The following is a 12,977-nucleotide window of genomic DNA, read 5'->3' as shown; positions in this document are numbered from 1 at the left end:
GTCTTAAACAATTCAGGGCAGAGACGGTTCTTTATACACTGTGTCAGAAAAAATATAGGACCCACATTTGACATTTGTGCAGATGTGCAGATGTGAATCAACAACTCATTCACGTATGATACAATGACTACAGTGACTGAGCTGATAAACAGTGTGAGACAGACAGCAGACTCCACATACTGTACTGTATGTACATAGATGTCTATAACACAAGCCTGTAAATAGATAGGACAGGATAATAAATGTAATGATTAGTGGTATCTGTCACCATGCCATGGATGGCCGTTATTTGACTAAACAGACATTTGAAGATTAAAAACATCTTTCTTTTATAGACCAGGAAAAGACAACATAATGGCTACATACTATAAAAGTTATTGGTATCACAACAGCTTGGAAGACTTTTCAAAGCTGTAGTCACAAGTGCCTTTAAAATAAACACCCCTCTAAGCTTGTCATTACCAACAATAACATCAGCGCAGTCATCAGCGTCTGAAAATATCAGACTAAAATTGTTGTTTCAATTTGTAGTAGCATGGTTTGACAGATGTTTTTTGTATATATACAATTAGAGCAGACCGAAATTTGGATTTGTACCGCAGTGTCCTTGGATTTCAAATCAACATTTTTTTAATACTTAGCTAAGGAAGGGCCCCTCAAAGCATGAAAACCATTAACATTATGGAAATTAGTATCAGTTATCTCTTCATAATCATCATGACACAATAAAAAAAATCTAATGGTGAGGAAGCATGATTGGAAGATTAGCTTAGTAAAATGCCAATAAAGAGTCTGCCCTCATGCTTTAATGGTAAAAAAGTAATGTTCTCATGGGTGACAGCAATTTGTCAGAATTGTAGCGGACGGAGACTGCAAAGAAATGCACAGGGATTTGTCTTAGTGACATTGGTGCAGGGACATTTTTCACAGTGCATACAGAGACAACAATGGTACAAGGGCAACTGGAGTTTATGCACTGTGCAATGCAAAAGGCAATGAAATATGTACTTTAGTGAGTGGAATACATATTTCTCAGCATAGATTACTTGTTAAAAAAAGGTCAATACAGTACAGCAATGCCAGGTATACTCCTGGTCAAAAATAATACTCCAGTCCAATTTATAGCTCCACCAGAGAGATACTGCCTACTCTGAGGCTGCCCACATCTGTTAAGTAGCTTCAGTAGCAGTGATGATGAGACCAGTGTGTACTTGGTAAGTTGGACTATCATGCTTAGTCAGTGATTGTGCAAATGACAAAGTCAACACAAAGTCAACACAAAATGAAAACTCACACAGACACATATGCATACAGAGAAAGAGCCATGTATCAAGGCGGAAGTAAGAAAACAAACAATATGTTGGGGTTACACGGGGTTGATGAAAATTCAAATGACTCAGCAATACAAAAAGGTCCTACTGGTATTTTTAGACACCTCCAATGCAGGTGTGGGTTTATAAACATTTGAATGTTAGATATTCTAATATGTAACATGTAAAGTATTACAATAAATAGCAGCTCTTTATAACTCTGAATAGCCTACATCCATGGACGGATTATGAAAGAACGGGGCCCTGGGCACAGATACCCCAAATGACAGGTGCAAAACGTGTCCCCTTGTTCTCATTTTGCATCTCTTGCATTAGATTTAGGGGCAGGGTTGGGGTCTTGCACCACTGGCCACGCCTCTGGCCTACCCCTCTCCCAATACCTCTAAACCCGTCACCCAGACACAAACATATGCACATAAGTACAAGTACGTCCTATATTTCTGAGCGTCAGATGAGGACATGGTGGGCCCTCATGCTGTTCAGCTTGACAGAAAGAGCACAGTGGAGCTTACACAGCACTCAGCTATTGTCAGGCTCGATGCCATGCCTTGCACCAACAGCTTGCACTCTGTTTCCATCAGATGTAACACACAGTCTGGCACTGCAGCCAGTCAAACCTTGTTAGTTGCTTTAGCCCGTTTACAAAGACTGGGCAAGTTGTCATATTGAACGTTGTTTTTCTTATATGCGGTAGGGATTCTTTGATGATGGAGGGTAGTTGTTTTTACTGTAGGCTGCTTCAACAGCTTGAGGTGAGCTGATCTGGATCCCTCAACAGCAGCAAATGTTTTGGGTGATTTTTGCCAAAGGGAGGCGTGAATGGTGCTCATGCTCTACCAGGTGAGCCAACCGATACCCCAGCAGCACACATTGTTAATGGGTGTCTTAATGGCACCACAGAGTTGTCATCACAGTCTATTTTTACTTTGGTGGAGGCCCGGCTGGATCGGCAGCGTGGCGTTTGAAGCTCACGCCGTTGACTCACAAACAGCGCTGCTTCACAGAGCCTACACAACTAGTTCACAAGCTGTTCTATCGCACATGTTGCCTTCCATCACACCACTTTGGAGAGACTGAAATAAAGTAACATGTTCCCTACTAAATCTATTTTTCATTAGCTTTTAGCACTGTGTTGTGCAAGCTGTTTGATTTCAGCAGTGCTGCCTTTAGAGCGTTGGTTCAACACATCGAAACTCCTGCATTTCCTTACAACTCCTAAAACCTTTGGAGGATCCTTTCTTGAATTTGAGTGCAGAAATAAGAAACACCAAGTGTACACAGGCAAATACATATGCCATAGATGCAATTTGATGAAGCATGTGCATGTTTTGGTTTACACAGCTTCAAGAAAAATTTAACAAAACTAAGTATTATGTGTTTTGGTAATGTGTAAACATACACTGTAATGTTATTAACATAAAAAGAAGAAGAAGCAAAAGAATGAAATTGACACAAAGGCACATTCTACTATTTTCACTGTTTCTGCTATTGTCCTTGTCCTGAATCCTTTTCAATTTCCCCACCGGGGTACGTATGTTGAAGACACAGTGTGCATGCATGTGTGTGTGTGTCTCTATATGATTCACACACCACTCTGAGTATGTGGCGGATCCGAAGCTCACCTCTCTTAAGATGTCTGAGGACCTCAGGGGCTCAATATAATATTGTTGTTTTCTACTTATTTTCTAAGAATGTTCCATTCCCAGTAGTGTGCTTCCATCCAATATAGTGCTGTTTATTGTGCTGGAAGGACAGGACATGTTTGTTTTGCAGTCTAAAGGATGTATTTTGTGTCTCCAAGCACTCAAGGTTGTACATTGAATACCGTACAACTGCACTGACACAGAGTACAAATAAAGGCCCGAGTGCTAGATGTTTCAGTTCATAAACTTTTTACATATTTTACTTTTTATGAAACGTTATCTTTTTTACATTTTGTAACCCTCGATAAAGACTGCAGAGCAGAAACATCCTGGTTTATTATTCAACTCCATTTGTCAACAAGTGTTGCTGAATTACTTCTTGTTGTTGTTGTAGCTCTCATATTTGAGCACCTTGATTGAGCTGCAAATTAGAGACAGACTGTGTCATAGAGTGTTTCATAAACTGATCAGCTAATGTTGACCTTAGGCTGTGACCTTAGGCTGTAACTACATTAATAATAACATTTAGTTACAATAATGTTTCTTGAATGGGTACAGTTAACAGTTGTTATTTTGTTGAGCAAGCTATCTGTAAACTGCAAGCTGTTGTGTATTCTTTCAAGTTGTCTGTAGCTGCCTTGGACCTTTTCAGTGCAATAAATTTTACATGGATTTTTAAACAAGACAAGATATTTCGGTGGGTGACAATCGCGGTCAAATGTTGGCGATAATGATCAGTTACTACTCGCATTAAAAAGAGGAGGAAGAAGTATTCAAATGCCAACAGCTGTGTTTGACTTGAGACAACATAGCGTAGTGTAAAAACATGATGGTCAAAAAGTTTAGATGTTTTGAACTCAGTGGACCCTTGAAATGTTCCTTATATCCACATTTCAGTCTTGATCAATTTTTTTATTGACACTTAATGTTTACTGTACTAGAATGTCAAGCTATGTGAATGCTATTGTGTATCATACTTAATACTGTTCTAATGCCAATTTCAAGAGTACAAGGTTTTACACATTGCACTTGCATTTCCATGAAAATTGTTGCCGTATTGTTATTTAAGTAAAGTAACTTACACCACAGTAAACAGAAAACTTACACAGCACAATAAAATGCAAAAATACATGAACAAAAAATCATTTGAGAATTGTGTAAAAGCAACTGAGAAAAACTGTAACTTCAGTATGTTGAGAGCACAGTGCATTATTAATGGAATGGGCAGGGATGTAGGTTGTGTATGATTAATTTACCTACAGATTAATATTTACATGACGACATAAAAGTTACAAACTTTATATGGGGAATTATATTGTCAGAAATAATGATTTGTTATGGCTCTTACTGATGCTATAGGAAAATATGGTTACATACTCTCACTTTGTAACTGCTTTTTCTATTGGACTTCAAAAATATTAAATGAAACCGTCAACCAGTGAACTGGATTGCATCCATTGTTCTCCTCAGATGGATCATTTGCAACAATCCAGAGATAAATCTGCTTTCTATTTTTGGGCTCTGACAGCCTCTACCTGTATCCAGCCGCCTGCTAGCCCCCATCCAGACAGTGACTGGCCTAATGTCTGGTCGCAGTGGCTTCCTTGAAGTGCTCCTGCAAGTTAATAAATTCTGAGCCATCTGTTTCCATACAGCCCCTTTCCATTACCAGGTGCCCCCCTCCTCCTTGGACCTCTATCTAATTAACTTTCCTCTCTCTGCCTCTCTTTGTGCCCACATTCAAACTGGGGAAAGAGAGGTAGGGAGAAACAGAGGACAGAGAAAGTGAAAGAAAGGAAAGGTAAATTTGTTTAACCTGATGTTTTGAGGCAACGTAAACAGTGTGGTAACCTAGTTAACAGCAATGCTTTTTGTGTTATCTCAGTGATATTATTAATAACTATGTGAGTCTAAAGGGTACTTAACCATACAATAAAGATGGGACATTGAGTGCCACTGTTCTGCCTTCGCTTTGGAGAGGAACACTAATTGCTAGTCTGGGAATCTAATGAAAACCCTCCAAATAAATAACAAAGCAGACAGTGAAAAGTGTATGAAGTAAAACAAGTAGAAAGGAGGAGAGCAATGCAAAGATGCAAGGATGTAAAGAATATCTGAACTTATCATAATAAGAAACACTGTTGGTATAGCTATTAAAGTCAGTTAATGCTTCACAGACAGTGAACCAACAGAAAATCCCAATAAAAAATGCCAGCCATGAATTGAAAAAGGTATTAGAGATCAATAAAACAAGTATTTATAGTAAGGATAAGGTAGGTAAAAACAAATAATATGAAAAGCCTTTCTGTGAAACATGTTTTAGGAAGAGATTGAAAAGATGACCCAAAGGGACATGAAATGATCTCATTTCATCATTGGATGGCTTTTTATCAAATAAACATGAGCAACATGTTCAGCTCTCACAGATTTTGTGTCCTTTCTTCGCATGAATGCTGTTGTTGAGAACAGAAATGGCTGTGGGAAGAAAAACAGCTCTCTGACACTGAAAAGACTAGCAATGCCCACAGCATATAACGCTTTTAACTACTTTTTGCTGTCACAATCTAACTGAAAGCATCAACCATCAAAGCCATTAGGGTGCCAGAGAGTCCCTGTGGTTATGCCATTAGCCCATAATATATTGGCAACAGCATGTCATGGCAGCACTACAGTATAAACATACATACATTCCAAAGTTTGGCACATAAATAGCATAGCCAAAAGAGCACAATATTCCACATACGGGTAGGATTACCCATTGTGGAGGAAATGTAAGTTATGTATCTACATTAGGCTGTAATGTTCTTGGAGTAGATGATGCCACCTTTTATGGTAAGGCTGTTGACTATTCATGAAAATCATGAAGGAGGCAGTAGGAGATTAGATTCCTGCTGTTGCAGGAAACCCTCTTAAGTCCAACTAGTAATTTCCATGTTTCTACCTGAGCTGAAGGTTTATGTGGTTCTTTATAGGAAGTGCCAGCTGTGTGACCCCAAGGCCCACAAAATCTATTCATAAACTACAATAAGGATGCATGGTTGTCAGTATGAAAATAAGGCTGTTTTTCAAAGATACAAGGCTTCTACCCAGTGGCAGCGATATTTCTGACACATGTTTGAGGCATTCCCATTTGCATGAATCCTATGCATATTACATCGGTCCGACCTGTTGGCTACCACGGGAATTGTCATTATCGGTTGCAGGCAATAATAGTAAGTTACTGCTGCTTGTCACATGCCATCCTGCTTCTGCCATAATTTATGTGCATAGGACCATTGTCTTCTGGCCCAGGGGGCATTTTGTGTGCCTCTGATTTCAGCTTTATGACGCAAGGAGCGGAGAGCCTCCACCAATGCCAAGTGAACCAAAACCTGGCACATGCAGAGAGTCTCCTCTCCAAACGAATGTTTTACTTCCCTCCCCAAATTGAATCTGTGAGATGCAGAGGGAAATGCATGGCCTTCCTGTTGACAGAGTCAGAGAGGGCTACATAAGAACGAAATGGAAGAAGAGTGATTGGGATGGTTTACATCTCTGAGGAGCTCATCTGGAAGGAAGGGCATGTTCCTCATTAGAGCTGTTTGGAGAGAGGTCTCGTTTTGTCAGCACACTCTCCTCTGTGCCCTCCACCTGCTGCAGGTCAGGGAGGGAGGGAGAAGTCTCTGACATGACCTCCAGTGAAGTGAGCATGTCGGGAACCACTGGAGATTGGGGGCGGAACCAATGCCGAAGAGGGAGAAACACATGCCTCGCAATCAGCCATGAAATGCAACCTGGCACCAATCGGACTGGGTCTGCAGGGAGCCTCAATAGACCTAAGCCTGCAGAACAACAGGGAGGGAATGATGGGTAGGGGGTGAGGGATGCGGAGAGTATGGAGACGGTTGTGGGGTGTGAGGTCATTCTACCTCACAGGGTGTTTTATTAATGTAATTAAGCACGGGCAAGCTCTCTGGCTCTGCATCATACCTGACCTCCACAGCAGAGGGAAGGGAGTGAGGGAGGAAAAAGCGGGAGAGACAGACAGGGAAAGGGAGAGCGAGGGAGGAAGGGGTAGAGAGGGAGGGATAACAAGGACATGAGATTGGCAGGATAAGGCAAGATGAAACAAGAGAGGACAGGGCTAAGCAAGAGGGATGAAAAGAGATAGATGCAGCATGATGCACGAGTGGGAGGGGAAGATGTGAATTTAGTCAGAGAATTAGTGCATGGGACAAGGCAATTGAACCATAGAGGAGTCAAGACCAGTGCATTTGAGGTAAAACAGGTCAACATGAGGGCAAACTAAGGCCTCTGGGCTTGGTTCGAAATTTGAGGAATGTCATGTAATCATATTAGACACAGTTCACTGCTCTGTCTAAACACAGGGCTGTGCTCTCTCTCAGCATAATGATAATGTTGTATAATATCTTTTTTAACTGCTTAGTTTATCATTTTTGGAAATCCCTTTTTTTAATATACATGTTTCTATTTCTACATTATACGGGTGGACAGAATCATCAGAATGCAACGGACTTAAAAGCCCCTAAAAACTTGGAATTAAATATTAAAGGGAGAGTTCAGGTTTGTAGAAGTGTATGAGGTACTTATCCATAGTCAGTATATAATCTGCAGTAGATTGCAGTCAGCGCATCCCCAGTTTGGCGAAAGTACCTCCACGAAAGCTAAGCAATGTACTGCTGTGGACAGGGTTGGCAGCAAAACATATTTTAGCCACCTAAAATATTGACTGCACACTGTATTAAGCCACCAGATATCAGCTTTTTGGGTCTTTCAACTTTCAGCAGTTATGGACTAGACAACGAATGAAAGAAATGAGTGGAGACAAGGGAATACCTTTTTGAAGATACAGAAGAAGAACTTTTGCAGAAGGACACTTAAAAGAAATAGAAAGAGGGGTAACTTCTGGGGAAACATTTATTTACTGGTTGTGTGGTTTATTTGTATGTATTTAGCACTATCTTACTTGATGGTTGTGTACAGCAGCGCTCTTCAGCAAGTGTCTATTTGGCTTATTTGGCTATGGCTTTACATAATCCTGTTCAAAGCACTGCAAATGTGTCTCAATGATGCATGTAGTTGTAGTGAACAACCAGTGGACACTAATTATTTTATGCCAAAAGGAAGAACACAGCTTCTCTCTTTTTGTCTCTCCATAAAAATGGGGGTGAGTTATCACCCGTCAAGCAGAAAGGCTGACTCCAAGACTCTAAAACACCCCAAAAGAGGAGTGGGGTTTTGCTTATCTGCTACATGAAACACTTCTTATTTCCACTCTGAGTGCTGGTTGGGAAATTTCAACCATAAAACCAACATCTATGGTGAAGTTAAGATAACTGACTCTACTCATGACTGTTGAAATGACATGACCTTACCCTGAACTAGGCTGTCAGGACCTCTAAAATTGTCAAAAGTCATCAACTGAGACTCAACATACTCACACAGAGTATCAACACACACAACAAAGATAGCCTCTCCCTGAGAAAGGAGGACAGCCCCAAAATTCAAACCTTGTTAACAAAGAATGTTATAATGTCTTGAATGAATTAAAAAACTTTCCTAAGTTACTTAGTGGCCCTCACTACTTCAATTTTGAGTAGTTTATTACCATGTCGTTATTGTTTAGGAACTATATTAAAAAGAAGGAACCATAAGGGTAGTTAATTTGAAGTGCTTTTACCTTTCTCCTTGTGCTCAATTGTCTACTACTGTCTGTGTTTAGTGTTTAACTGATGTCACGTTCCAAACACCTTCTTATATACTTTCTTATGAATAATATGTAACAGAAATATTATCCCGTGTTACCTAATTAATTTTCCTAGCTCCTGGGCCAAGGATTGAATTAACTATAAAGTTTAAGTACTCAGAGTTATTTTCAGGACCTCTCAGTGAAACCAGTCTGCCCAGAGGACAAAAGAGGTACAACATGCCATTGTTCTTAAACTTTCTCCTTGTACTCATCTTTCACTGTCTGGGTTTTATTGGGTTAACTGAGGCCATGTTTCAAATACTTTCTTATATATTTTCTTAAGTAAGAACGTGTAACAATCAATATTATCCTGGAAGAATTTAGTTAAGCTGTTCTTCATCTGCTATGATCTCTATGAAATGTTGTTTTAAGTGTAACAATTCTAATCAGTATAACAATTAACACAATAGCTTTTCCTTTCCTTTTATCTGTTTATGGTAGTCAAGAAAAGAGTTGATAGTGTGGAAAGATATTTGATTAAAACACGTACAAATAGACTTTAAGACCTTATTAAAGTTCAAAACACATAAACTAAGAGGGACAAAGCCCTCCTACCTGTGGACACACAAAGAAGAAGTGATGATCAAAAACACAGAGCTGTGAGCTCTCTCTCTCTCTTGCTCCTGCCCCCTCTCTCCAGACGCCTCTCCTAGCTACGTCCAGTATCCTGTATTCAAGAAGTCTGGCCCGGAGAATCTTCCTTTTGTCTTACAGTCTTACAATTAATAACTTACTGATCACAAGTGATAAGTGTGTAATTATTTTGCTATACCCATGGTGTCCTGAAGACCTGGGGCGGACGGCGATTCAGGTGGTGCCCCCAATGAGTGCTTATGATTAATATTTCCAAATATTATTATTCATAATTTCATTAACAAATATAGGATCACTATATAGTGTTCATGTCTACATTCAATGCAACTAGCAATAACATTCAAAGCCAAATATCATTGAAACGGTGAAATATTAATGGAAATCAGGACATGTCTATGTTTGAACAGTCCAGAAAAAAAAAACCACACACCATCTTTTCCATCCATCCATCCATCGTCAGCCGCTTATCCTGAGTACAGGGTCGCGGGAGGCTGGAGCAAATCCCAGCTGACATCAGGCGAAAGGCGGGGTACACCCTGGACAGGTCACCAGTCCATCGCAGGCACCATCTTTCCAATCTTTAGAAAAGTGAAGTATGAGTTCAATCTGAACCAAACAGCTGTTTTCTGGCGATGTTCTACATTGCATGACCAAGTTATGCTTGTGCGTATGAATACAGGAGTTCAAAACATTTACTTCCTAAGGAAAGTGCTGTCTGGCGGCAAGGTAAAGCACTGAACATTAAAAATATAGCATTCACTTGAATTGAATGATTTTTTTTTCGGTGGGCCTTCTTTTAGGTGGCTAAAATATATTCTGCTGCTGACCCTGTCCACAGCAGTACATTGCTAAGCTTCCATGCTGGTGCAGCTCTCTGTTTCTCCAAACCGGGAACGTGTGGACTGCCATCTACTGCAGGTAATGCAGTGACTATGGTTAAGTCCCACTCACTCCAACCAGAAAAGAAAGGACACGTACCCAAAACACAAAAATCTCTCAAGTGAAATAACCCAAACTGTTTTGTGCTGATGTAAGAGCCCGTCAATCATAGTAAGCTAATATAGAAAGTGAACAAAATAGCTGCCTACTTTTGGTGGTGGTGGAAATCATCAATTGATAACACATCATGATCATGATGTGTTATAGTACAGAAATGTTGAAAAACATCTAGGATGATATTGAAGGATTGAAGGATATTAAAGAGCAATGCACTGTGCTTTTATTTTGTATTTTGTTCTTGGGTTCTGGTATGTCATAAAATGTTCTTCTTGTGGGATGTGTTAGCTGCCTCACAGCAAAAGAATCTAGTAGTAAATCTGTTATCTGAACGCTGAATGCTATTCGGGAATAAGACATTGCTTATTGCTAAGTCACAACCCTGCTCTAAAGTCTTGGACCTGTCATCAACGTAAATAGACACCTGGTCTGTTTATAAAACTTCTTGAAGCACGGGGTCACCTATTTGAGATACTTCTAAGCTGCTTAAATTGTGTATACCAATGTAAATGTTTAAACTTTTGTTAATATGGACATGCTACAAATCATTACATCAGTTAGATTCTACACAATTTCATCGTTCAGTTCATTTTACGGAAACAATGAGCACCAAAGTAATATTCATTCAGGTGTACCATGGTAAACAAATTAAACATTGCCACCTTGTTTTGCAGGTAATTCCAGTGCCATTACAGTATATTTTCCCCAAAACATAAGCCCTATTAATCTTCATGTATGTCTCCATCTCTTCTTCTACTCCATTGTAGGTGAACTCAGTCACATACAGTACACAGGCAGATAGAGAGACGTATGTCTCAAAATACAGACCAGAATGATAGAGCTCTGTAATAGGTCGGCGAGAATTCACCACTGTATATGACAGCTTGAAGCACACCCCGTCACAGTCCATTTCTCATCTCCATGGCCTGCATTAGACGCCTTGTCACAATAATTACATTTCTCTGTATTAATTGATGACTTATAATGGAAATAAGAGCTGTCGGGAAATGTATCAAACTACAGCAACAATAATAGCAAAGGCAATAACCAAACAAATATCAAATGTACAAGTGAGGGAGAGTAATAGACATGATTGATGAGGGGAGCAGGCCCAACCACACACTGTGTATGTGGTGAGAAACTTCTGCTGCTGTACATTTGACAAGCTTGTTTGGCAGTGTGTGTATGCATATATTAAATAGAGAATGTATGAGTTTGGGTGTACTTTCTACGTGTGTGTCCTTGCATGCATCTAGTATTCACTTTTAGAATCGGCTAGAGACTCTGCTTGGAGAGAAATTATAACAACTAATGGAGCAGGAATGGGGAATTTGTAATCCGTGTCAAAATTGAATTACTATCCAATAATGCTTATTTCAATACCCAAAAAGACATAATCCCATTCATCTGTACGCTTTCCTATTGTCATCGTTTATACAGCAGAATATCATTGCAGAAACACCCAGTCATTACATTATTGATATGAAAGCTGCTTCGTCCTTTGCCCTCTAAATTCAGGATAGCTTAATGAGGTATATCTGTTTATTTCAGGTATAAATATTTACAACTGCTGCATAATGGTTATGCGCAAAATGTCATTAGAATATATGCTTTCCTCAAGTGTAATGAACTGGGAAACCATCACACACAGTTAACGATGCAAGCACCAAGTGTGTCCATGTATACAATTAGTAATGCTACAATGTACTGTGATCATTTTGACTTGGCCATTTATCTTTTTTTGTCCTTCTGAGAAATGTCTTGCTACTGACATGAAAAGAAGGCGGAGAGACGCTCTGGTGGCACAAAAGACTAAGAATGAACCAAATACTAGTTTGTCTTATCATGCTTTGTTTTCTATGAAAACTTGAAATAGCAGTCTTTTTTGAAATGGCATGTGACCTAATATGGAATATTACATATGTATTGACACTTGCATTTATGTATCTATTTTGGACATATTTAAAAGCAGTACACACAATGATGTCATTTACAGTGAGTGACTCTGTGCCTTCAAGTGCTGTAACTGGAACAGATGTATATGTTTACAAATTGTCCTTTCCTAAAATTATGCTGATGATCATCCATGAAATTATGAAGTTATCCATCAAATCAAAAAGTCGTTGTTGATTTTAACCTTGACTGTAGAACAGCCATGAGACCTAAACTGGTAGGCCTAGGTGGCTTCTGAGGACAGCACAATTAGAAGCTCACTGTTACCGGCCATGGAAAGCCTGTTATAAGTAATACTATAAAAGGTATTATAGAAACAAGTGACAGTGCAGAAAAAAGCTAAAATCAGGGTGACCTGGTAGAGGTTTTGTTAATATTCTGGATGTAGAAAAAGGGTCATTGCAGCATAATTTTATCATACCTTTTTTTTTAAATCATAAATGATTCTTGTCTTGTCTTGTCTTACTACCAAAGAGTGCAACTTTTCAAACAAAACAAAACAACTTTCCCTAAATAGATTTTTACCTTTTCTGTAGTCAAACCTCACTATTTGCAAGAAAAGATTTTCAAAGAAAAATGTGCATAGACTAAATTACTGTAGATCTTGGTGTACTCTGCTGGAACAAAACTATGCCAAATTAACCTTATCACATGTTGCAAAATAAATCGCTAATTATCCCCTAAAGATTTGCAAGAAGAAACAGTAAATGT

This window comes from Micropterus salmoides, unplaced genomic scaffold (assembly GCF_014851395.1).
Source record: "Micropterus salmoides isolate LMB-PRFRI ecotype aquatic unplaced genomic scaffold, ASM1485139v1 Ms_hic_scaffold_6, whole genome shotgun sequence".
Lineage (NCBI taxonomy): Eukaryota > Metazoa > Chordata > Actinopteri > Centrarchiformes > Centrarchidae > Micropterus > Micropterus salmoides.
This window is presented reverse-complemented; position numbering follows the sequence as displayed.